A 23,837-nucleotide genomic window follows, 5' to 3' on the forward strand; every position below is an offset into this window, starting at 1 on the left:
ACATGATCATGTCACTTACTTGCTTAAAAACTTCTGGGTTGCTTCCAAACTCTGCTTCTCAATATAGGCAAGATTATCCCACATCTAGCTCCAAGCATCCTTTCCAGAATCCAATCCCACCATTCCCTGGCATGACTCCCACCAGCATGAGATCTACGTTGAAAAACAAGATAAAATAGATAAAGCCCCAAGTCCCAGGCTTGGCTGGACCTCATCTCGTATCACTGATTCTCAAACATTCTCGTTTTAGGACCCACTTACACTCTTATAAATTGTTGAGGACCCCAAAGAGCTTTTGTCTATGTCAGCTATATCTATTGATATTTATAACAGAATTAAAAACTGAGTTTTAAAAAATATTTATTAAATGTTAATTCATTAAAATAACAAATCCATTATATTACATATAAACAACATATTTTATGAAAAATAAGTATATTTTACAAAATAAAAAATTTAGGGAGAAGAATAACATAGTTTTACATTTTTTGCAAATCGCTTTAATGTTAACAGATGACAACTGGATTCTCATATCTGCATCTTCAATCTGTTGTCATATGCTTTCTTGGTTCAAGCATATGAAGAAAACTCAGCTCATAAAAATACATAGCTGGAAAAATGAGGTGTATTTTAACATTCTTTTCTGCTGCACCAGAACTTAACAAGTGATAATTTCTTAAGAGTTAATTTCAATGTGGAACCTGAAACCATAACAATGAACATTTCATACTCTGTCACAAACAAAAATAGACTTCAGGTAAATTCAGAATTTAAATGTGAAACCAAACATTAAAAAATCAGTAAGTCAACACACCAGAACATATTTATAATCTGGAGTTAGGGAAGTTCTTGAACACGATACAAAAATTCACACATCAAAGGGAAAGATCAAATTCAATTAAACTAAAATTAAGAATATTTGTTCAAGATGCCATGAGAAAATGAAACACATTAACAACCAAAGGAATTTGTATCAAAGACATTGCATACCAAAAAATTAGTGGGGAAATAGTATCAATAGAAAACTCAGCAAAATACATGTTCAAGCACTTCCAAGGAGAATTTCAAAATAGTAAATAAACATGAAATGCCCATTTTCAATAGTACACAGCAAAACACATATTAAAACTTCAATGAAATACCATTTTACAACTATAAAATATAGAATACAAAAGCATACAAAATATAAAACATAAAACAAATTTGAACATACAATAGATTCTATAACAAAGCAAAGTTCATTCTTCAGGTAACTCATACAAGAATACTATATATATTCCATGTGACATACTTTTGTTCACATTGTATTTTTGAGATGTAAGCATGTAGCTTTAGTTTTTAATTTCTTCGTAGGGTTCTTTTGAATGAATATACCATAACTGATTTATCTATTTTACGGTGAATGGACCCCTTTGGGCTGTTATGTAGATTATTCCTACTATGAAAAATGCTGCCATAAACATTCTTGCATTTCTCTCACTGCACATGCGGCGCCACTCCTGGGCGGGCTGCGCTTTTTTCACACGGGGCAGCTCTCCTTGCAGGGCGCACTCCTTGCGTTTGGGGCTCCCCTACGCGGGGACACCCACATGGCACGGCACTCCTTGTGCACAACCGCACTGTGCTTGGGCCAGCTCACCACATGGGTGAGGCCGCCCTGGGTTTGAACTCTGGACCCTCCATATGGTAGATGGAAGCTCTATCAGTTGAGCCACATCCACTTCGCGGCACAATATTATTAACTCAGGTAATAAACCTTATCTGGACTGTCACATGCACTCTTTGTTTGTGAGGGGGATAATATAGGGTAATACAGTTCTATGAACTTTCATCACATGTAGATTCAAGTAACCACCACCAAAATCAGAATACAGAACAGTTTCATCACCATAAAGAAATTGCCTTGTTTCACCCCTTAACAGTTACACCCTTCCCCACCGCCACCCCTTGACAGGATGCAAGGAAAGGATGACTTTTAAAATCACAGTAGTTATTTCATCTTGAGAATGACCACGAAGGTGCACACATGCTGCCTTTGAGGGGAGCAATATGCTATCTCTTGACTTGGCTACTGCTTTTTAACTGCATGTATACATTTTCATCTAATCTTGTATATGTATGCAATATTTCCAAAATCTTTTCAAGAATAAAAAGTTTTTTAAAAATGCATAATATAAAGCACAAAGTTAAAGCAATAGAAATTAATCCAATATATTAGGAGGCACAATAAAAGTTAACTAGATTGGTTAACTAGAAGAAGTTAACCAGAAACTAGAAGTCTTCCAGATTGGACCCAACTAAAACTAAGTTTCAATGAGTAGGGAAAGATGAAAGAAATACTAATAAAAGGAAATTGGTATGGCTTTACTAATACTAAGCAAAACAAACCTTTTAGAAAGTCTTCTTTCTCCTTCCTATCTCCAGTTTTTATTCTCCCAAATCCACTTCAATCGGGCTTTTGTGGACAACAGGCTGCAGAACCAACGTGGGCAAGGTCACAGTGTCTTCCATATTGATCATCGAATACACTCAGAAAGGGGGAAGGAGGGCTGGGTGGACCTCAGTGCACCTCTAGGAAGGTTTGGGCCAGGCTGACAGGGGGTCTTGAGCTCCAGCCCCCACTAGAACAGTCCTGTGGTCCCCAGGAATGGCTTGCTCTACTCCTCCCAAGGTCAAGGACTGCTAGGAGCAGCGCCCTCAGCATAACCACCCTGACGCCTTCCAAGAAGGGCAGCCAGGGCCGCCAGCCAACAACACCCCAGCAGGAGATCAGACGGGGGGGGGGGGGGGGGGGGGGGAGGTGGTGGTTCTCCAGGCCACCTTAAACGCAGAGCCTGTACTCAACCGGGAGCAAGGAAAACTTCCTCATAGCTCTCCCACCCTAACACTTTTTAAAAAGGGGACTCATTTTTTTTAGTATGTTTCTTTTTCTCATATAACAAGAGTCCAGAAACAACACTTCAGGACTGGCACGGCCACGCGAAGCAGCTGGGGAGCAAGCAGCCTCCCTTTTGGCAGCGTTGCTGCCTGTGGTCTCTGCCTTCTGGTCACAAGGTAACCTCCTCCCGGTCTGAGGCACTACATCCCATTTCCAGGAAAAAAGGAGATGGAAGGGTCAAGACTGAAAGGGAAAGGTAACAAGCAGTGCAATGGACCCCCGTTTCCAGAGCTTTCCCAGAAGCCACACAAATCACCTTGCCTATCTATGGTTGGCCAGGGCTATGGAACCCCATTTCCAAATACTTCAGGAATGCCTAAGAAGCAAAAACTCTTTTTAACGGTAAACGTTAATAAGTGAAGCAATACCCAGGTTCTGAGGAGTAAAAAGAAGAGCAGCCGGTCTGCAGAGCCTGCTTTCCACACGGGGCCGGAGAGGAAGTCCCAACAAATGCTGAAGAAAGCCATATCATACACATCACTGACTGACCACACAGCAACGAGATAAGGCATGAAAGCCGAGGGAACTGCAGCTGGAAAATCATACTCCTCAGTACCCATGAGTCTAACAGGTCAGCAGAGAGGAAATGAGAGACCACTTAGAGCTAAGCCCTAGTAATTAAAGCACTATCACAACTAGTCCGATGTAGCAAGAGGGTATTTTGAGGGGTTTTTTAAAAGTCACATTTATTCATTCATTCAACAAATACTTACTGAGGGCTGAACACGGGTTGTGCTATTTTTTCAGGGATTTTGAAATACCTTAGTAGGCACTTAGGATCATCCCAGAGGAAGCAGGGGGGAAAACTGATAAAATTGAACATCTGTCCATGAGAAACACCCTTAACGCCCCAGGAAAGGAAGGGAACTTCCTTCTCCCTGTGATACGGGTATCTACAGCAATGTCAGCAATGTTGTAGTGTACACCAAACTTAAAAGTGAAGCATGCCAAGGATGCCCTTTAGGACCAGCAAGAGACAAGAGTCAAGCCCCAACCAGGACAGGTAGGAAACAAAAGCAGAAGGTATGAGGCTTAAGTGCAAACAAAAGCCATCTGTATTTACAGATACTGTTATCTGTATAAGATCCCAAAGAATCTATACATAAACTATTAGAGTAAGAGTGTGGCAAGGCTGCCACATGCAAAACTCACATACTAAGACAAGTCTGTATGAGGATCAGCAAGGTATGCACACCTACAGGACTTCTCCAGAAACTTTCCCTCCTCAATCAGTTTGACTCAGGTGTCCAAAGCCTATGAAAGAAAACCATTCAATGTCTCACAGGAAGCCCAAAGACCTACAGGACACAAGGAGAAGAACCAAATGGAAAAGCACAGCATTGAAACTATCCATGAAATTATGGAGTAAAAGGAGAAAGATGAAATCACCGAGCCAAACACATCTGACCTGAATCCCCCCAAAATGGGTTAAAAATATATAACGCTCTTTAGAGGATTCATCCACTACAAAGAACATTCACCAAGTGAACTCTCGCATCATTGGAGAAAATTTATTGCTACTGTTCCCTAAGAGCAATGCCAAAATTGCCAGGATTATTTCAAAGCTGAGTATCATGAATATATCCTGTTTTGGTGATTTATCAGACTGGATGCAAATGGAAGCACCTTTTTGAACAGTTTTAGTGAGGTACAGTTTATATACCATAAAGCTCATCCATTTTGGGAACAGATGGGGTTTAAGCAGTTGAGCTCCTGTATCCCACACAGGAGGTCCCGTGTTTGGTTCCTGGTGCCTTCTAAAGAAAAGGAGCAAACAACAAGCAGACAGAGGAGTAAATACAGGGAAGCCAATGTGGCTCAGTGGTTGAGCACCAGTCCCCTGCATATGAGGTCCCAGGTTCAATCCCCAGCCCTGGTCTCTCAAAAACCTCATCCATTTTAAGTGTACCATTCAAATGAGTTTTAGTAAATTTACTGATTTATAATATTTCCATCAACCCATTAAGATCCCTTATGACTATAGAAATTCCCAATGTCACCTCCAGCACCAGGCAACTGCTAACCTACTTTCTGTTTGCCTTTTCTGGACTTCCATATAAATGGAAACATTTGATATGTGGTCCCTCGTGACCAGTTTCTTTCACTCAGTATGGTTTCAGGGTTCATCCATGTACTAGCATGTACGGGAAATTCACTTCGTATTGCCAGATAATATGCCACTGTATGGGTTTACCGTGTTTTGTTTATCCACTCATCAGTTGATGGACATTTGGGTTGTTTCCACCTTTTGGCTATTATAAATAATGCTGCTATGAACATTTGCATCCAAGTATGAGGACATATGTTTTTATTTCTCTTAGGTCCAAATCTAGGCATAGAACTGCTGTGTCAAAAGGTAAGTTTATGTATTTTAAGAAACTGCTAAACTGTTTTTCAAAACAGCTACATTCCCATCAACAGGGTTGTGTCCCCTGCATTTTTCAAGCTGCTTTCCTTTTTTCCGCAACACACATTTATTGATAGAAAATTTTTTTAGATATTGAGGATCCAGTGGCCACACTTCAGAGTTGTGCACCTATTTTTTTACATTTGTGCAAGGTAAATGGATTTTGGGAAACAAAAACCTCTTTTCTGAACCTTCTTATGCAAATTCTTTGCAGTAAAACAAAGATTAGCCAGCCCAAAGGACTCTTTTTGAAAATTATGTTTTACTGGCACAGGAACATACCCATTCATTTATGTACTGTCTATGGATGCTTTTGTGCTACAACAGTATAGCTGAGTAGCTAAAACAGGAGCGTCATGGCTTTCTAAGCCAAAACATAGTTACGACATGGCCCTTCACAGAAAAAGCTTGCTGACCCCCGCCTTAAGTGGTACAAAGTTTAGAAATTTGCACAAAGTACAAAGAGTTAAGACTACTGGAGGGTTACAAATGGAAAGCTGTAGACCAGGTTGACTTGACCTAGAATATTTAAATTAACCCTAAAGTTATACCCCAACACACTGCTTGTGGTATTTGTAGTACTGACTGGAGTAATGGAAGCAGCGTGTTGGCTACCAGTTGTGTGGAGCTGGGCATGGATGAAGTGGGGAAAAAGCCACAATTCTTAGTAGGGCATTCACGCTTGTTAAACGACTGGCCAGGCTTACTCACTGTCAGTTGCTTTTTTAATACTTCCTGTCAAAATGCTGCTTCTGTTATGGAAGACTTAAAGCATTTCCATTCCCATGGTTCTCAGCTTTGCTCATGTTGGGCAAAATCAATATGGGATGATAGAAATGTTTTGTATTTTTACTGGGGTGATGATTATAGGGGTGTATTTATCAATGCTCATCAACCTGTACAGGTGCAATTTAACACATGCAAATTAATAGTCTGGGTGGAAAATGACAAACTTTTTTTTAAAAAGGAGATATTCAAAAGGACTATTGACTACAGAAATGTGTATTTTAAATTTTCTTCTTTTGGTCTTGGATACAGGGAATATAAAAAGAACAGACAGACTTCACTATACAATACTAGGATTCATCAAGTGGCACAAATTTTCATTTCATGACATTCCTCTGAGCATTAGATACTTTTAAGAGCATCTGAAGTAAACTATAGATTGATTTAAACTATCTTGTTTTATCAAGTGGGAATAAGTTATAGTCCAACGTGTAAAGATTTTGAACTAATGTTGATTCAAATTGTAGTGCCTTACCATATCTGTTTTTTCAAGTGCTGCCCATTAAAAAGGAAAGTACTATGTTTAAAATCTATTTGGAAATGTTCAAGAAAACTTAGACTTCTAAATAAAGGTTTGTATCTAGCATCCAAAAAATGAAGTAAAGAAAACTTAGCTTTCACTTATAAGCATTTAGAAAAGATCCTTTTTTAAAAAAATTTTTGAGGAACCAGGAATTGAACCCAGGACCATGCACATTGGAAGCAGGCACTCAACCACTGAGCTATACCCACTCCCCAAAAAATGGCATTTTTAAAATGCCATTTGTAATACAGCAAGGAACATATAAAGTGCCTTGGAAGCTATCTAATGAGAAATTTACCCAGACCATCACAGAAAATATAAAACTTTATAGGAAGACTTTAAAGACGACCTAAATGAATGCAGAGACTGGGTTCACAGACTGAAAGATAACAGAAAGATATCAATTCTACCAGTGCTTACTCAGTGCAATTCCAGACAAGATGGCAATATGATTTTGTGTGGAACTTTGCAAGCTTGTTATTAAATGTATATGGAGAAATACGTCAAAAAGATATAATCAAGTCCCTCCTGAAGAAGTTGTAGGGATCTGCTCTCTCAGATATTTAACCAAACAATGGAACAGAATGAAAAGCCCAGAACCAAACTGACATGCACGTAGAAACAATTTATGAGAGCTGGCATTCCATTAGAATACCAGGAAAACTGGTTTTCTACACAGGGAAAAATTTACCTAGATTCCTCCTGACACCACACACAAAAATCAATTATAGGTAGGAAAAATATTTCAGAATACCATTTTGGAATATTTTTAAAACATTTTAGAAGAAGAGGGAATATATTTATGACTTCATATGCGTGTTCCAGCCCAATCAAAGACCACTAGGGAGAAAACCTATGTCTGACAAACTTAGGCTTACTGGTTCATGGTAAAAAGGGAGACCATTTTAAGAGGAACCTGGGGGTCCCACCAAACAAAGAGATACATGCAGTATTTAGGGGAAGGATGGTGTTTATGTCAAGTTTAAATGCAGCAGTGTTTTGATAGCCTCAAAGCAAAGTGAGGTTATGGGTCAAAAAATACATCTACTAGACTTTGCACAATATTAGGAACTAAATCAAAACAAAAATACCTCAGATAAAAACCTGTATAATGTAGCTAACAGGGTATTTGGAGGGACATTCAGACGCTGAAAATTAATGAGTTAGATTTCCATGTAGGAGATGTTGATAAAAGCAGTTCCACATTTATAACGTTGGTCTTCTACTAGGAATTTTCTTCTGCAGAAGTTGAAGTCCCAGCTGAAGGCTTTTCCAGACTGAATGCAGTCATAGCTTCTGTCATGTATATGAAGGGAAGAGAAGTGAACAAGGCCTTCCCACACTCCTTCCATCTCTAGGGCTTCTTGTCACTGTGAGATGAGGGCTAAAGTTTCCTAGCCATTGCACTGGTAGACCTCATCCCCAGGATGTACCCTCCTGTGCGCAGGGAGGTTAGAGCTCCCACTGAAGGCTTTTCCAGTCACTGCATGAGCAGAGCCTCTTCCCAGGATGTTCTCACATGCACCACAAAGTGGAAGTTCCTCCTGAAGGTTTCGCTGCAATCGATGGAAACATTAAGTTTCTCCCTCACGTGCACTCTCGTGTACAGCTGAGTTGCTGCTCCTGACGGTCTTTCCACAGTCACGGCATTCACAGAGTTTCTCCCAAGTGTGTATTACCTTGTGCATGGCAAGGCTTGAGCTGGAGCTGAAGAATTTCCCACACCGAGTATACTCAAAAGTTTCTCTCAGGTTTGAGTCTGCATTTTTGTCTTCAGGGGTGAATGTCAACTGAACGCTTTTCCGTGCTGAAAACACTCATAGGGTTTCTTGCCAGTTTGAGACTGTACTTGGATTCTATGGGATGAAGCATAACTAAAAGCTTTCTCACATTCTTTATGTTCATTGCTTTTTTCACCTAATTTCTCCTTGACAAAATAAGACTAGAATTCCTTTCTGATGGCTTTTACGTAAAGATTATAGTCATGGGGATTCTCTCCATGTTGAGTTGATGTCTGTTAATGAAAAGATAATTGACAACTAAAGGCTTTCTCATGTTCATTGAACACAAGAGGTATTTTCCTCCATAGAGTCTGAATTGTAAAGAAAGCACGTTACTCCATTAGATGTTTCAACCATTTCCAGAGCACATATATATTTTCTGTCTTGTCTGAGTTCCTGCCAACTGAGGAAAGTGAATGCTCTGCCATAGGGTTCCAGCAGTCATGACACTCACAAGGTTTCTTATATAGAGATTTTCTGCCTGGTAATTACTAAATTACGTACCAGTATTCAATATCCGAGTCATATTTATGGACATGCTTACTTATGGAAACTCTCCAAGAATAAATATATCTTAAAAGAGGTTTAGGACATTTCTCCAATTCATGATACTCAGAGACTCTCTCCTGAGACTTGGCTCCCTTGGGTGAAGCCGTTCACCTGCACTGGCCCCCGGTTCTTGTGCCACTCTTCCACCTCACGGCATCCCCCGGGCTCTCCTCCTGCAGGAAGCAGCACTCACCCCTCAGGATGATGACCCTTACCCTTTTCCTGCCATTAGATGGTTTCCCCAACTTCATTCTGCTTTGCAGCTGACTCTGGTTTTGAGACTTCTGGTCTGAAATGAACTGGGAAAACAAACAAACATTAAGTTATTGGAGAAATAAATGATGAGGTAATGGTGAGTATAAAAAAGAGAGAGAAAAGAAAACAGGCCAGGCCCATGCAGGGTTTTTTCTTTGGCTTTTTTTTTTCTTTCATATACTGGCTCTAAACATGAGAAGTCAGCGTGACAGGGAAGAAGGCATCACGGAGTAAATACAGAATTTTAAGGAGTTCAGCAATGTGGGGAATTTGACAATGACAGGAACAAGGGGTGAAAAATGGCAGGGGACCTAGAAATGGTTTTGTCAAGAATTATACAGCTGCTGAGAGTCTGACAGAGGCTTTATCAGGCAAGCAAAGTCTGGGGACAGTGGAAAGATGAACAGTGTATGTGGAAATGTGATAAAAAAAGGAAACATTTTTCCTGAGTGCAAAGGAAAATAGGAGAGAATAGAGAGAAGGAAAGAGGAAAGGAGCTAAAGCTTCACAAGAACTCAACTCAAATGACCTGAAACAATCTGTCAGATAAAATGACATTTTAGAGACTTCCTAAAAGGCTCCTTCTGCCTGGTACTTACCTGCACAGGTAACCTTGAGAAATTCCTATCTCCTTGGCCCTCAGCTCTTCCTGCTCTGCCTGGGTAAGGAGGCTGGGCTTGCAGAGATGATACCCTCCCCAAGCAGGGAGAAAATGAAAATTCTCCTCAAACTGGGGCCAATGCTTTGGCACTTAGGTATGCTAATCACATATGACCCAGAGACCAGTGACAGGACAGTGTCAAGGACCCAACATTCAAGCTCCTTCACCCCATGCCACAAAGGGAATAGGGATTTCTGGTCATAGAAATCCAGGGCCAAGATCAGAAACACCCTTCAGAAGCTCCAAAGCGTCCACCCATGAAGAAAATAAAGTTGACATAATGGATAAATTTTCATTCTCAAGGGGAAGACAACAAACCTGGGGTTGGCATACTACAGACCAGAACAGCTGACTTTCTTGTAAATAAAATTTTATTGGAATATCACCTTGCCTATTCACTTGTAAACTGTCTCTGGCTGCTCTTACTAAACAGTAGCATTGAGTAGTTGTGACAGAGATCCTATGGCCCACCAAACTGAAAATATTTCATGCTGGCCCTCTGAGAACAGAGGTACCAATCCCTACTCGAGACTGTAAGCAACTTAAAAGCAGGGACCACATCTCATTACTCACCATTCTCTGCCCAAGACCAAGAACAGTGCAGGGAACATGACGGATGCTTAAAAAATATTTGCAGCAAAAATGTATGAAGGGAAAATAAATAAAATGTAATGCTAAATCGTGGTTTGGGACTCAAAATGCATAAATATAATTTTTTATCTTTATTTTTTCTTAACAACTTTATTTCAAATTCACAAAAATAAAAGAACAGAATAAAGTAGCTCAACAAGTTATGGAAACATTACTCCTAAAAAGTTTTCAGGCACTTCTATCTCATTTAATTCCAACTGCTAAATCAGTTGCTCCTCTAGTGTTCAGAAAGACACACAGATGAACACAGCATGAGTTAAATGACATAGTCAAGGTCTCCTTGTTAATAAAAAAAAAGAAGAGAAAAAAATGCTTAATTATATTCATAATTCACAAAACCAAACCCCACATCCTTTTTTTTTTAAAGATTTATTTCATATTTTTAATGTAATATTAAAAAAAGACAAAAAATTTTTTAAAAATTTTTTTAAATTCTGAACAAAAAACAAAAAAATTCCCAATATTATCCTCCAGCTGTCCTCCAACCAACATTAATCTTCCCAGACTCTTTTCAGCCACAATCACATCCACAAACCAAGTGTTTGTTACATTCAGTACAATGTGTTACCATCAACTCTAATCATTACCACATATTTACGTCTGACCTTATTAAATATTCTACACACATCCAGCATCTTCACCACCTTCCCATCCCACATTCCACCTCCCACCAGCCTACACTTCACAGAAGTCTGCTCCTTGTATTTAGTTCCTACCATGAGGCCACACAATATTCGTCCTTGTGTGTCTGCTTATTTCACTCAACAGAATATCCTCGAAGTTTCCTCCTTTTTGACATGTGCTTCCCCAATTGATTTATTCTTACACCTGATTAATATTACATCACATGAATATACCACATCTCATTTATCCATTCATTGGCTAACAGACACAGGCTGTTTCCATCTTTTAGCAAGTGTAAATAATGCTGCTATGAACATCAGTGTACAAATGTCTGTTTGCATCCTTGCTTTCAGTTTTTCTGAATATATTACTAGTAGCAGGATTGCCAGATCATATGGCAGTTCTATATTTAGTTTTCTGAGGAACCGCCAAATCATCTTCCACAGAGGTTGCACCATTTTACAGTCCCACCAACAGTGCAGAAGCGTTCCTACTTCTCTACATCTTCTCCAGCCTTGAAGTTTTCAGTTCTTTTAATAATGGCCATTCTGGATCTGCATTTCCCTAATAGCTAGTGATGTTGAACATCTTTTCATGTGTCTTTTTAAAATGCCTGTTTTGATTATTTTGCCCATTTTTTTAATGGGGTGGCTTGTCATTAAGTTGTGACCACTTGATATAACATGGAGATCAATCCCTTATCAGATTAATGGCTTCTGAAGATTTTCCCCATTGAGTAGGCTGCCTTTTTACTTTCTTGACAAAACCTTTTGAAGAACAAAAGTATTTAATTTTGAGGCAGTCCTATTTATCTATTTTTTCTTTTGCTGCCCAAGCTTTGGATATAAGACCCAAGGAACCACCACCAAGCATGAGATCTTAAAAGATGCTTCCCTTTTACTTCTAAGAGTTTGATGGTTCTAATTTTTACATTTACTTCCTCGATGCATTTTGTTTTTGCACAAGGTGTGAAATGAGGGTCCTTTTTCTTTTCGATAGGGATATCCAGTTTTCTCAGCACCATTTGTTTAATAAGCTATTCTGACACAGCTGAGTGGGTTTGACAGCCTTGTCAAAAATCACTTAACGTGCTTTCTTTGGCAGCACATATACTAAAATTGGAACGATACAGAGAAAATTAGCATGGCCCCTCTGCAAGGATGACACCCAAATTTGTGACGCATTCCATGTTTTTTAGATTTCTTTGCGAGCAGATAGAAAAGTCCAGAGATGGATACGTGGCTATATTCCTTCTCAGGCCATTTAACAAACTAAAAAAATTAACTACTAATGGAAAGTTAATAGCCAGAGCATTGAAAACCTCAGCTGTTACAGAGCTGGATTTAGAAAGCACCATAAAAAGGAGAAAAAGCCTGTGTGTGAAAGACCAAAGTATGAGATGGGCAGAGAGTATATGTGGAATTACTTCCCCAAAGTATTAATCACAGCTGGACTTAAAAGAGTATTCAAGAAATACGGCAATGTTGTTTATATAAGCATCCCACATTATAAATCTACTGGAGATTCTAAGGGGTTTACTTTGTAGAATTTGAAACAAAAGAACAAGCAGCAAAAGCTACTGAGTTTCTTAACCATCCACCAGAAGTACCAAGGAAACCTGGAATACTTCCAAAGAGAGTGAAAAATAAGCCCATTCCTGGCTTGACAGAAGCTGAAAAGAAAAAGAAAGGCCAGATGGAGAAGGATGATAACGTCCAGGTCAAAGAGTCAAACATGGACATAAACAGTAAGGGCTTCTGTAAACTGAAAAGATCAAGGGTAACATCTGAAGGCTACAAAGTAGAAATTATTGAACCCCAAAGCTACCCTCAAAGAAAAAGAAAAGTGGAATTGTCAAGTGTACGTGAAGTCAAAACAGGAAAGAGGAAGAACAGTTGCACCAAAGATGCAGAGTGTGCAGCTCCCTGATCAAAAGTTAAGAAAATATCTCAGATGGAAAACATTAAAACTGAAGCTTCAGAAGTTAAAGAAAACAAAAATTTAGAATTCTCTACAGAAAAGGAAAAGGACACTGGAGATATAAAAAAAAAATGGATTGCTCTTAAAATCAAAAAGGAAGCTTAAGAAAAAAACATAAAGAGACACACAAAATGGGAGAAGTTATACCACAAAGAGTACTATATCAAAGAGTGAATGGATGAATTTAAAAAAAAAAAAAAAGAATATTTAGCTCTATAAATGTCCAACATGGTTTCTTAAAAAAAAAAAAAAAAAAACCCCAACTAAAACTGGAGTCTGAAATGGAAACAAACCATGGTATACCTAAAAATCTGAAATGAAAAGTGAAAAAACAAACAATGGGAAATGCCACACCCAGGAAAAAGTTAATGCAATGGCACCACAGTTTGTGAGTACAGTGTTTGTGAAGATTGTTAGCACTGAGCTCTTACCTGGCAGGAAGCAAGTGCAGGATACTCTGGCAGCAATCTCAGAAGTTGTTCATGTTGATATGGTAGGAGATTTAAAATGCCTGAAGATGCTCAAGCAATAATAAATGTGTATACAGAAATCAAAAAGAAACACTGCTGGAAACTCAAAGTTCTCTCTGGTGATCATGAACAGAGGTATTGGCAGAAGATTCTGACAGACAGGCAGGCCAATCTTAAATAGCCTTGGGAAAAGAAGAGAGGCACTGAGAAGTTAATTACCAAAGCCGAAAAGATTAGACTGTCAAAGACTCAACAGGTAAATAAACACATTAGATTTTCTGAATATGGTTGAAAAAAAAACTATGACTCACTTCTTAATGTTTCACTGGGTACTTGAGCTATTAGTAGGAAAACCATTTTTATTATGTTGTGCTGCATAATGAATATTGTTCTAAGACCTACATTTATTAAAATAGCCTCATTACTCAATTTGTGGAAAAAAAAACAAACTTTTTTCTAGAGACGAGTACATTGTATTACCACAATTTTTCATTAAATATTTCATTTGTTGAAATCATCTTTGATGTAAATAACCTCAAAACGATGTTAGCTTCATAGAATGAGTGTGGTAGTTTTCCTTCCTGTTCAATTTTTTGGAAGAGTCTAAGCAAGACTGGCATTGTTCTTCTTTAAATGCTTGGTAGAAGTCACCCGTGATGCCATTTGGTCCTAGACTGTACATTTTGAGGTTTTTTTATGACTGTTTCAATTTCCTTGTGATTGGTTTGTTGAGGTCTTCCATTTCTTCCAGAGTCAGTATGGTTTGTTCGTTTCCAAATTTATCCATTTTATCAATGTTGTCTAGAGTTTGTTGGCACACACTGATTCACAGTATCCTCTTATGATCTCTTATTTCTGCTAGGTCAGTGATAATGTCACACTTCTCATTTCTGATTTTATTTGCATCCTTTTATTGTTAATCTAGCTAAGGGTTTATCAATTTTGTGGACCTTCTCAAAGAACCAATTTTTAGTTCTGTTGATTTTTCCTATTTTTTCCTTCATTTATTTCTGCCCTAATTATTCTTTCTGCTTACTTTGGGACTGCCTTGTTATTTCCTACTTCCTCCAGGAGTGCAGTTAGGTCTTTGATTTTAGCTATTTTTTTTTCAATATAAGCATTGAGAACTATAACATTCCCTTCTCAGCACTACCATTGCTATATCTTGTAAGTTTTGTTATGCTGTGCCTTCGTTTTCATTTGTCTTGAGGTATTTACTGATATCTCTTGTAATTTCTTCTTTAACCCACTGATTATTTAAGGGTATATTGTATAAACTCCATTTATTTGTGGATTTTCCCTTTTTCTACCTGTTATTCATTTCCAACCTAATTCCTTTATCAGATAAAGTGTTTTGTATAATTTCAATATTTTCAAATTTATTGAGATCTGACTTATGTCCCAACATATGGTCTATCCTAGAGAAAGATCCTTGAGCACTTAAGAATGTATATCCTGCTGTTTGGGGATGTAATGCTCTATAAATGTCTATTAGCTCTAGTTCTTTTATCATATAAGCTTCCTTATTTATCCTCTGTCCAGATGTTCTATCTAATGCTGAGAGTGGAGTGCTAAAGGCTCCAACTCTTTTTTGTGTGTGTTTTTTGTTTTTGACTTTTTTTCCTTTTTTCTTTTCCAACTATTATTGTAAAGATGTTAGTTCTCCCTTCGGTTTTACCAATGTGTGTCTCACGTGCTTTTAGGCACCTATGTTAGGTGCATAAATATTATTGTTATGTCTTCTTGGTGAATTGTCCCTTTTATTAACACATAGTAACATTCTTCATCTAATGGTTTTGCATTTAAAATCTATTTTATCTGATATTAGCAGTTACGCCTGCTTTTTATTGCTATTGGGTGGAACGTCTTTTTCTAACATTTCTCTTTCAACCTGATCGTGTCCTTGTGTGTAACTGAGTCTCTTATACACAACAAATAGATGGCTAATGTTTTCTATCCACTCTATCAGTCTATGTCTTTTAATTGGGGAGATCATTAACATTCAGTGTTACTACTACAAAGGCATTACTTACTTTATCCATCTTATCCCTCAGCTTTCTGTAGTCATATCTTATTAATGTCTGTCTCTTAATCCTCTCGATTTCTTTTATGTTCTTTGTAAGTAACTGTCCTCCAGGGCTCTCTCCCTCATCTTTTCCTATCAGGCTGTTAACACACCCTATAATATCTCTTGTAGATCTGGCTTCTTGGTAACATACTGTCTGCTTTTGTCTGTAAAGACTTTAAACTCATCCTCATTTCTGAAGGATAGTTTTGCTGGATAATGAATTCTTAGCTGGCCTTTTTTTCTCTTTAAATAACTTAAATATATCATATCATTGCCTTTTCACCTCCATGGTTTCTAAAGAAAGATCAGCAGATGGCCTCATTAAGGCTGCCTTGTAAGTAATACATTGCTTTTCTCTTGCTGATCTCAAAATCCTCTTTTTATCTTTGGCTTACGACCATCAGAATAGATGTCTCAGAGTAGGTCTATTAGGATTCATTCTGTTCGGAGTATGTTGTCCTTCTTGAATGTTCATATTCATCTCTTTCCTAAGGGTTGGAAACCTTGTATGTCCTCAAATATTCTTTCTATCCCTTTTCCAATCTCTTCTCCTTCTGAGACACCTACAACATGTACGTCTGAGTTTCATGTTGTCACTCAGTTCTAAGACGCTGTTCAATTTTATGCATTCTTTCTTCTGTCTCTTCTATCTTTTCAATTTCAAATATCCCGTCTTTGAATTCACTTATTCATTCTAACATTTCAGATCTGCTTTTACATGCCTCTAATGTATTTTTAACCTCATGCATTGTAACTTTCATTCCTATAAGCTGTTACTTTTTTGCAGGCTTTCAAATTGTTCTTTATGCTCACACACTCTCACCTTACTACCCTATATCTCTTTAGTCATATTTTCCTTCATCTCCTTAAATTAAGAGTTTTGTTTGAACATCAAATATTAGTTGTCTGAAATCCTGAGTCTCATCTATATTCTTGACTTGCTCCTGTGGGTGGGCCATATCTTCCTGTTTCTTAGTGTGAGTTATTATCTTTTGTTGATACCTAGGCATTTGAACTTTCTCTCTCTTGCCTAGTAGTTTTATTTCATAGCTCTTCTTTGATTTTCAGTTTAATTTTTTAAAAAGCTTTACTATTGCCTTATTTAAGTAGTCAAAACTGTGGCAGGGAGCACTAATGGGGCTCAACCAGGTCTACTTGCCTGGGACAGAGTCGGGAAAGACCAGTCTGTCTTCCTTCACTTTCCCAGTTGGCCAGTAAATAAAACCAGCAAATAGTAACCCCTTCCACAGAGATGAATCCTTCAATTTCTGCTACCTCTTTTGAGCTAGGGAATTATGGTAGCTACATTCACCAAAGAGAAACCAAAGTCAGCACTCCACTGCACCCTCCATCTTCCCTTGGAGGAAGCAGTCCTTTCTCCTCTCCATTTTCCCCTCAGCTGCAGGTTTTACCTAGCTGTTTGCCTCAGGGTGGAGGGATGGGCAGTGTTCCCAGCTGTAGGGATATAAACTCACAGTTTTCCTTTTGGCCTCTCCATCTCTGCATCCCCAGTTCTCATGGACAATGTAGGTGGCATTTTCCTGCCTGCAGGGGTCCCCAAAGCAGCTCCCTTGGACTACTTCTATCTATTTTGCAAGAGAGCTGTGCCCTTCCTGAGCTACTCTAATGCCATCTTGGATCGTTATTATATCTATAAACATGTAATTTGTGCAAAGAACTACATAAAGGTGGGGACATAGGAACACAGTCTATGTATGTTATTGAAGTTAAGGTGGTATCCAAGCAAATAAGATTGTTCCAAATTTGGGATATTAAATTTAAGACCCATGGTAACACAAAAGAAAATATTGGAGAATATTCAAGTTCATAGAGACAGAAAGTAGAGTACAAGTTGCCAGGGTCTGGGGGAAGGGGATTGGGGAATTAATGCATAATGGATATAGGGTATCTAATTGGGGAGATAGGGACGTTTTAGTAATGGAAGGTGGTGAGGTGGTACCACAATGCTGTGAAAGTGACTAATCCCACTGAATGGTATGCTGGGGAGTGGTTGAGATAGGGATGTTTAAGTTGTATATATCTTTCCACAATTGAAAAAATGTAAAGAAATAGCAACTAAAGAGACATTCACAATTAAATGCAATAATGTGATCTTGGAAGGGATATAATAAAGGAGGGAAAAAAACTCAAAGGACACTATTGGGGGGAACAGACTCAAGTAGCTCAAGTGATTGAACACCTGTTTCCCATGTATGCAGTTCTGGGTTTGATTCCCGGTACCTCCTAAAAACAAACAAAAAATAATAATAAATCTCATTGGGGGGTGGATGTAGCTCAGTGATTGAGTGCCTGCTCCCCATGTACAAGTTCCTGGGTTCATTCCCCAGTAACTTCTTAAAAATAAATAAATAAATAAATAAATAGACATTATTGTGACATACGAAAAAATTGGAATATAGACTGTATGCTTTTTACCAATGTTAACTGCTTGAACTTAATAACTGTACTTAACTTGTTTACAATAAGTGAAATACCCTTCTTCTTAGGAAATGTACATGGCAGAGTATAATATATTTAAGATGTATGATGTATATAACCTACATTCAAGTGTCAGAAAATAAACAGGTAGACAGAGAGACAGACAGACAAAGACAGACAAATAGAATAATCTGTCAAATGTGGTAAAAAATTAAAATTGGTGGATCTGGGTAACTTCAATTATGTTGAAGTTCTCTGTATAGAATCTGAATTACTTGTGCCAACTGTCTTATAAGTTGGAACATATTTCAAAATAAAATATTCTTTTTAAAGAGCAACTAAAGAAACAAAGACAATTAGATGCACTATATGATCCTGGACAGAACCTAGTAAGAGGAGAAAAGACTCAAAAGGACATTATTGGGACATATGAAAATTTAAAATAAAGAATGTAGGCTTTATATTAATGTTAAATTTCTTGAAACTCCTAACTGGATCTAAGGTGGTTACATAAGTGAATATTCTTGTTCTTAGGAAATACATATGGTAGTATTAAGTATTCAAGGAATATGACGTATACACACTACATTCAAGTGTTAAAAAAATGAATGAATAAATATGCAGACAGGTGGATAGACAGATGGACAGACAGACAGAATGATACAGCAAATATACCAAAATGTTAAAATAGATGGATCTGGGTATCTGAGGGAGTAAGGGTATGTTGGAGTTCTCCATAGTTTTGTTCTCTGCATAGGTTTATATTATACTTATAACCGTCCTATAAGAGTTACTTCCTGAGAGCCTCCATGTTGCTCAAATGTGGCCACTCTCTAAGCCAAACTCAGCATTAAATGCATTACCTTCCCCCCCAGCATGGTACATGACTCCCAGGGATGAGCCTCCCTGGCACCAAGGGATTACTACCAATCACCAGCTAGTGATGCAACTAGAAAAAAGACCTTGAATAAAAGGGGAATAATGGTAAAGACAAATGAGTTTATATGGCTAAGAGTCTTCAAAAAAGAGTGGGGAGTTCATCAGAGGGGTCGTGCTTCCATGATCCCACAGACAGTCAAAGCAGACACAATCCCAGGTACTGGGGCTCCTGAGGGCTACGGAGACACACAGGTTTTATGGTCATGGCACATGGCTCTGGAGTTCAGTGCCTTGTCAGTTGGCCCTACTTTGGAATTGGTGTTCCTGAGTGTGATAGTGTTGGACTTAGATGTAACCTTTTTACACAGGCCTCTTCTGTCACTTTTACTGAACCTATGGTTGGTGCTGGGGTTGGTGCATACTCAGGAGACTTGAATCTCTCTGGACTGACCATGTGCCAGCTGGGCCATGAGCTTCAGCAGAGTTGCAACTCCTACTTTCCGGTTTGTTGAACTTTACACAGGTCAGCTAACAGGGAGGTGAAGATGGTCAACCACCACACCAGGGAACAAAGAGTATCTCCAACTACAAACAGGAGATTCGCACCCATCAACCATGTGGGATCTAAGCCCCCTCTTGATTTAGAGGTAGAGTGGACATCACCATCCCAGGGTCCACAAGATAGAGGAAAAAAGTATGGATTACAGTGGACTTACTGGAATTCTACTATAGAACTATTATGACTCTAGTAATGGAAGAAATTGTATCATTAGTTGCTGAGGGCAGGGAGAGGGAAGAAGAGGTATGATATGGGGTATTTTTGGGACTTGGGAGTTTTCCTGAATATACTGCAGGGACAGATGCAGGACATTATATATCCTTCCGTAACTCACTGAATGGAAGGGGGAGAATGTAAACTACAATCCATGTGGTGAAGCAGTGCTCCAAAATATATTTACCAAGTGCAATGAACGTACCATGATGATGAAAGAGGTTGTTGATGTGGGAGGAGTGCGGGGGGGGGGGGGGGAGAGTGGGGTATACAGGAACTCTTATATTTTTTAATGTAACATTTTGTGTGATCTATGTATCTTTTTAGAAAAATGACAATAAAAATTTTGCTAAAAAAAGTATTTCAAAATAAAAAGTTTATAAAAAATGTATGAACAGAGTAATAAGGTCAGCCTTACCCACTGCAGCCAGGTTCCTTTAGTTCTCCAGCAGCTTTGTCTGAGTTTGATACAGTAACACCTCTTCCTGGAAAAGTCCACTGCCACTTCCTCAAAGGTCACTGAGTCCTACAATATCAACCACACTTGGACTCAGCCAAGGACCCTCTCCATCAATGCACCAGTGGTAGGGGAGGATGGCAGGGGAGGCTGCCAGCTCAGGACAGAAACAAGGCACAGGAAGTTCACAAGGGAGGTGAGACTTCCCATCTCAACCCTTGCCTCATCTCTTTCCCCTTGCACACCCTCAGCAATATTGGCCAGTCTCCCCAATTTATTATATCTTTGACACCTTTTTTTGTCTATCCACAATTACTGAGTGAACCCATCCAGCCTGGGTCCCCTTGGTCAGTCACTATGGCAGGTCAGGAGGAATTCTTGGTAAATGAATGATTATTTCCCCAGGAAGTCTGTGAATTCCTGAGCCAATGCCATGGCATTTTCCTCCTTGGTTAACTGTCAGAGCCCTGAACTAACAATGGAACTTATATGAATAAGGTACTGAAACAATTCATAATACTGAAGCAATGAGAACATTCTCTGAAAAGTCTCTCAGCCAGCACCAGAGACTAAGAGTCCTGAGGAAGCCGGGGGGCTAGTCCTCATCTGACTTGTGCAGCTCCAGGCTACTGGAAGGAAGATATTTAAGTAGTAAGAGGGGAATTTCCTATTACCTATGACCAGGTTGTCAGCAAGGCAGGAGCCATCGCTTCCTCCTCTACATTCCCCTCCTGGATACAGGCGAGGTCTTGAACAGGCAGGCACAGCTAGAAGACAAGATGGGCGCATGGAAGACCAGGCCATGCCCTAGACTCCAACCTGCACAAGCCCAGAGACTGCCACCCACGACTTGTGACTCCACAGGAAAGTGCACACACACATTCCTAAAAAGCCAGAACGGTTCTGTCTCCCCAAACACCAGGAAAGAGGGCTGTGGGTCTTCCTGCCCATGAGGAGGAGTTTGGTAAACTCCTGTTACAGTTGAAAATACTTAAGTTCAGAGAGACTTCACCAGTCAATTGCCCTAGTTTATAAAGGTAATACAAGCAGAAGTGCAATATTACACCCAAAGCTGCCACCCCACACCCTTGGTACAGACATATACACCATCTGCCCACTTTCTCTTCCCCTTCTCAGAAAAACAACAACAAAAGACCTTCTGGCCAGAGCTGTCCAACCTCACTGCCTCCATTTCCTTATCTGCTCTCTACTCCTCAACATATTCCAATCCAGAGGCACACCCCTCCCACTTTCCAAGGGTGAAAATTAAGATTGTCAACAACTTGTAGTCATTTACCCTGAGAAAGCCTTTGTACCCTTCTTACTTCCTTCTCCCTCTTCCTAGAGAAACTGTCTTCCTGAAGCCGTGGTAACAACATTCTGCTGGCTATCTTTATCCTTTCTCTTCTCATTCTGTCTCCATCTCCTTTGCAAGCTCCTGTCCAACTACAAAATGACAGACCCAACCCCAGCTCCTCACCTCCATTTTTTTTCCTTGTGGAATATTTATTTAAAAGCTGGTTATGGTAATTCTTCAGGAACAATACATATTACAAGAGGGTTTAAAAGCCCAAATAATTACCCAGCTTTTATAACAACAAAGCACACACATGAACTCACAATTTATTACCTTGTCTAACTCAACAAACACACTGTCATCATAAACTGGTTTATGAACTGTAGTCCTCAGGATATAAGCAATTTTTCAAACTCCTGGTCTTTCTTGATTAGAACAGCAATATTACTGACCTGCTTTGAAAAGTAAGATGTTCTCTGAATAGCATAATTATGGTGAGAAACTCTCATTTTAATGCAGGCATCTCAAATATTTTTTTAAAAGTTACTTCTTTATGGTCTTCCCCAAACTTGAGATAAGTGGTGCAGTCAAGTCCCTGAGGAGTAGTCTTTCTGAAGGGGCAGTGTGGGACAGTGTTCGTGCTGTCCATCACCTAACATTCCTTCCTAACAACACAACCCAGTTCTGCCTGGGGACTATTCTTCTCCTCCTATCTCTGCACTTCAGATGAAGCTCACTTCACTCCTGTTCCCATAGAGTGTTATAAGGGAAAAGGGAAGGGGAGTCAGGGGCCTTTTCCTCAGTAAATTCCACCAGCTTTGAATCTCCAGCCAGAAAAACACAAAGGAAAACCTTGAGAGACACCTTCGTGGAAAGGGATGTCAACGAGTGCCATCTGCTGGCCGGTCAGGAAACTGCATGGTCAAACCCTGCTTTTATTTTAGGGCTCTTACCCAATCTGGGAGAAAATGTGCACCCCATTAGTAAGTCCCTGGCACAATTTTGACAAGTTAACCTGGGCAATTTTTAAAACTTTAGAATAAGTTTAACCAAATATCAAAGAAGAGCTGTGAAAAAATAATAACAATAGGCAAAAGAAACTGGCCATCAGAATAAGTTCACCAACATATTTAGATGCAAAATGTCAAATGCCAAACATAGAGAATTCTGAAAGCAACAAGAGAAAAGCAATTCATCACATACAAGGGATCCTCAATAAGACTGAGTGCTGACAGTGGCATGACATATTTAAGGTACTGAAAAAGTGCTGACCAAAAATTCTTTATCTGGCAAAACTGTCCTTCAAAGATGAGGAAGAGTTTAACACTTTTACAGATAAACAAAAATGACAGTTTGTCACCAAAAGACCTACCCTATAAAAACTGCTAAAGGAAGTTCTTCAGGTTGAAAGGAAAAGACAGGCAATAGTGCTTTGGAAAAGTATGAAGTGAAAATCTTCAATAAAGGTAATTAAATGGGTAACTGCAAAACCCAATAGGACTATATCCTCAGCATATAACTAGTCTTTTTTTTCCTATATATATAGTTAGAATACAATAAAATAATATTTCCTTATAACAGCCATGGAAAATAAAAATAGGTAATCTGTGACAAAAACAACATAAAGAGAAATGGAGAAATATGGGAGCAGAGGTTGTGTATACTATTGATGCTAAGTTGGTACCTTTTCAAACTAGTAGTCTATAGACTTAGCTGTTTAATACAAATGCCAGGGTAACCACAAAGAAAGTATTTAAAAATATACAGAAACAGAAATGAGAAAGGGATTAATCAGTTACTGTATAAAAGATCAACAATGCTCAAAAGGAAGCTGCAATAAAGGAAGAGAGAGACAAAAAAGATACAAGACATATAAAAAACAAAGAACAAAATGTCTGAAGTCCTGCCTTATCAGTAATAACATTGAATGTTTATGGGTTAAACTCCCTTATCAAAAAACAAAGATCCACAGGATGGATTTTTTAAAATGCACAATCCATTATTTGTTAACAATACGCTGAAAGTGAAAGGATGGTAAAAAAGAGAGCTGGGATAGCAATATCAATATTGGACAAAATTGACTTTAAGTCAAAAGCTGTTACAAGACACAAAGAATATTATGTATTTATAAAAGGGTCAATCTACCAAGAAGGAAAAACAACCATAAATATTTATGCACTTAACAACAGGGCCACAAAATACATAAGACAAAGACAGGCAAACTGAAAGGGAAAATAGATACCTCTACAATAACAGCTAGAGACTTCACTACTTTCACTAATGGATAGACCATCTACACA

The 23,837-nt window shown here is 38.8% G+C and overlaps 1 long non-coding RNA gene, 1 other non-coding gene and 1 pseudogene across 2 annotated transcripts in view; 2 read left to right on the top strand and 1 right to left on the bottom strand.

Annotated features, from left to right (window-relative positions):
- The window catches only part of LOC131276623 (uncharacterized), a 76,266-nt gene that overhangs the window by 45,331 nt on the left and 7,098 nt on the right, over positions 1 to 23,837 (bottom strand). Inside the window, exons 2-5 of the long non-coding RNA XR_011647789.1 lie at positions 20,915 to 21,007; positions 20,202 to 20,309; positions 9,200 to 9,283; positions 20 to 153 (exon numbers count right to left, since the gene is read on the bottom strand). This is a non-coding gene — a long non-coding RNA (uncharacterized lncRNA). The remainder of the gene's footprint in view (positions 1 to 19; positions 154 to 9,199; positions 9,284 to 20,201; positions 20,310 to 20,914; positions 21,008 to 23,837) is intronic.
- Positions 12,264 to 12,370, top strand: LOC111763107 (U6 spliceosomal RNA). Its single transcript, XR_002796047.1, has one exon. It is a non-coding gene; the product is annotated as a U6 spliceosomal RNA (small nuclear RNA).
- On the top strand, positions 12,336 to 13,917 carry LOC101418706 (la-related protein 7-like; annotated as a pseudogene).

The sequence above is a fragment of the Dasypus novemcinctus genome, chromosome 30 (genome assembly GCF_030445035.2).
Source record: "Dasypus novemcinctus isolate mDasNov1 chromosome 30, mDasNov1.1.hap2, whole genome shotgun sequence".
NCBI classification, from domain to species: domain Eukaryota; kingdom Metazoa; phylum Chordata; class Mammalia; order Cingulata; family Dasypodidae; genus Dasypus; species Dasypus novemcinctus.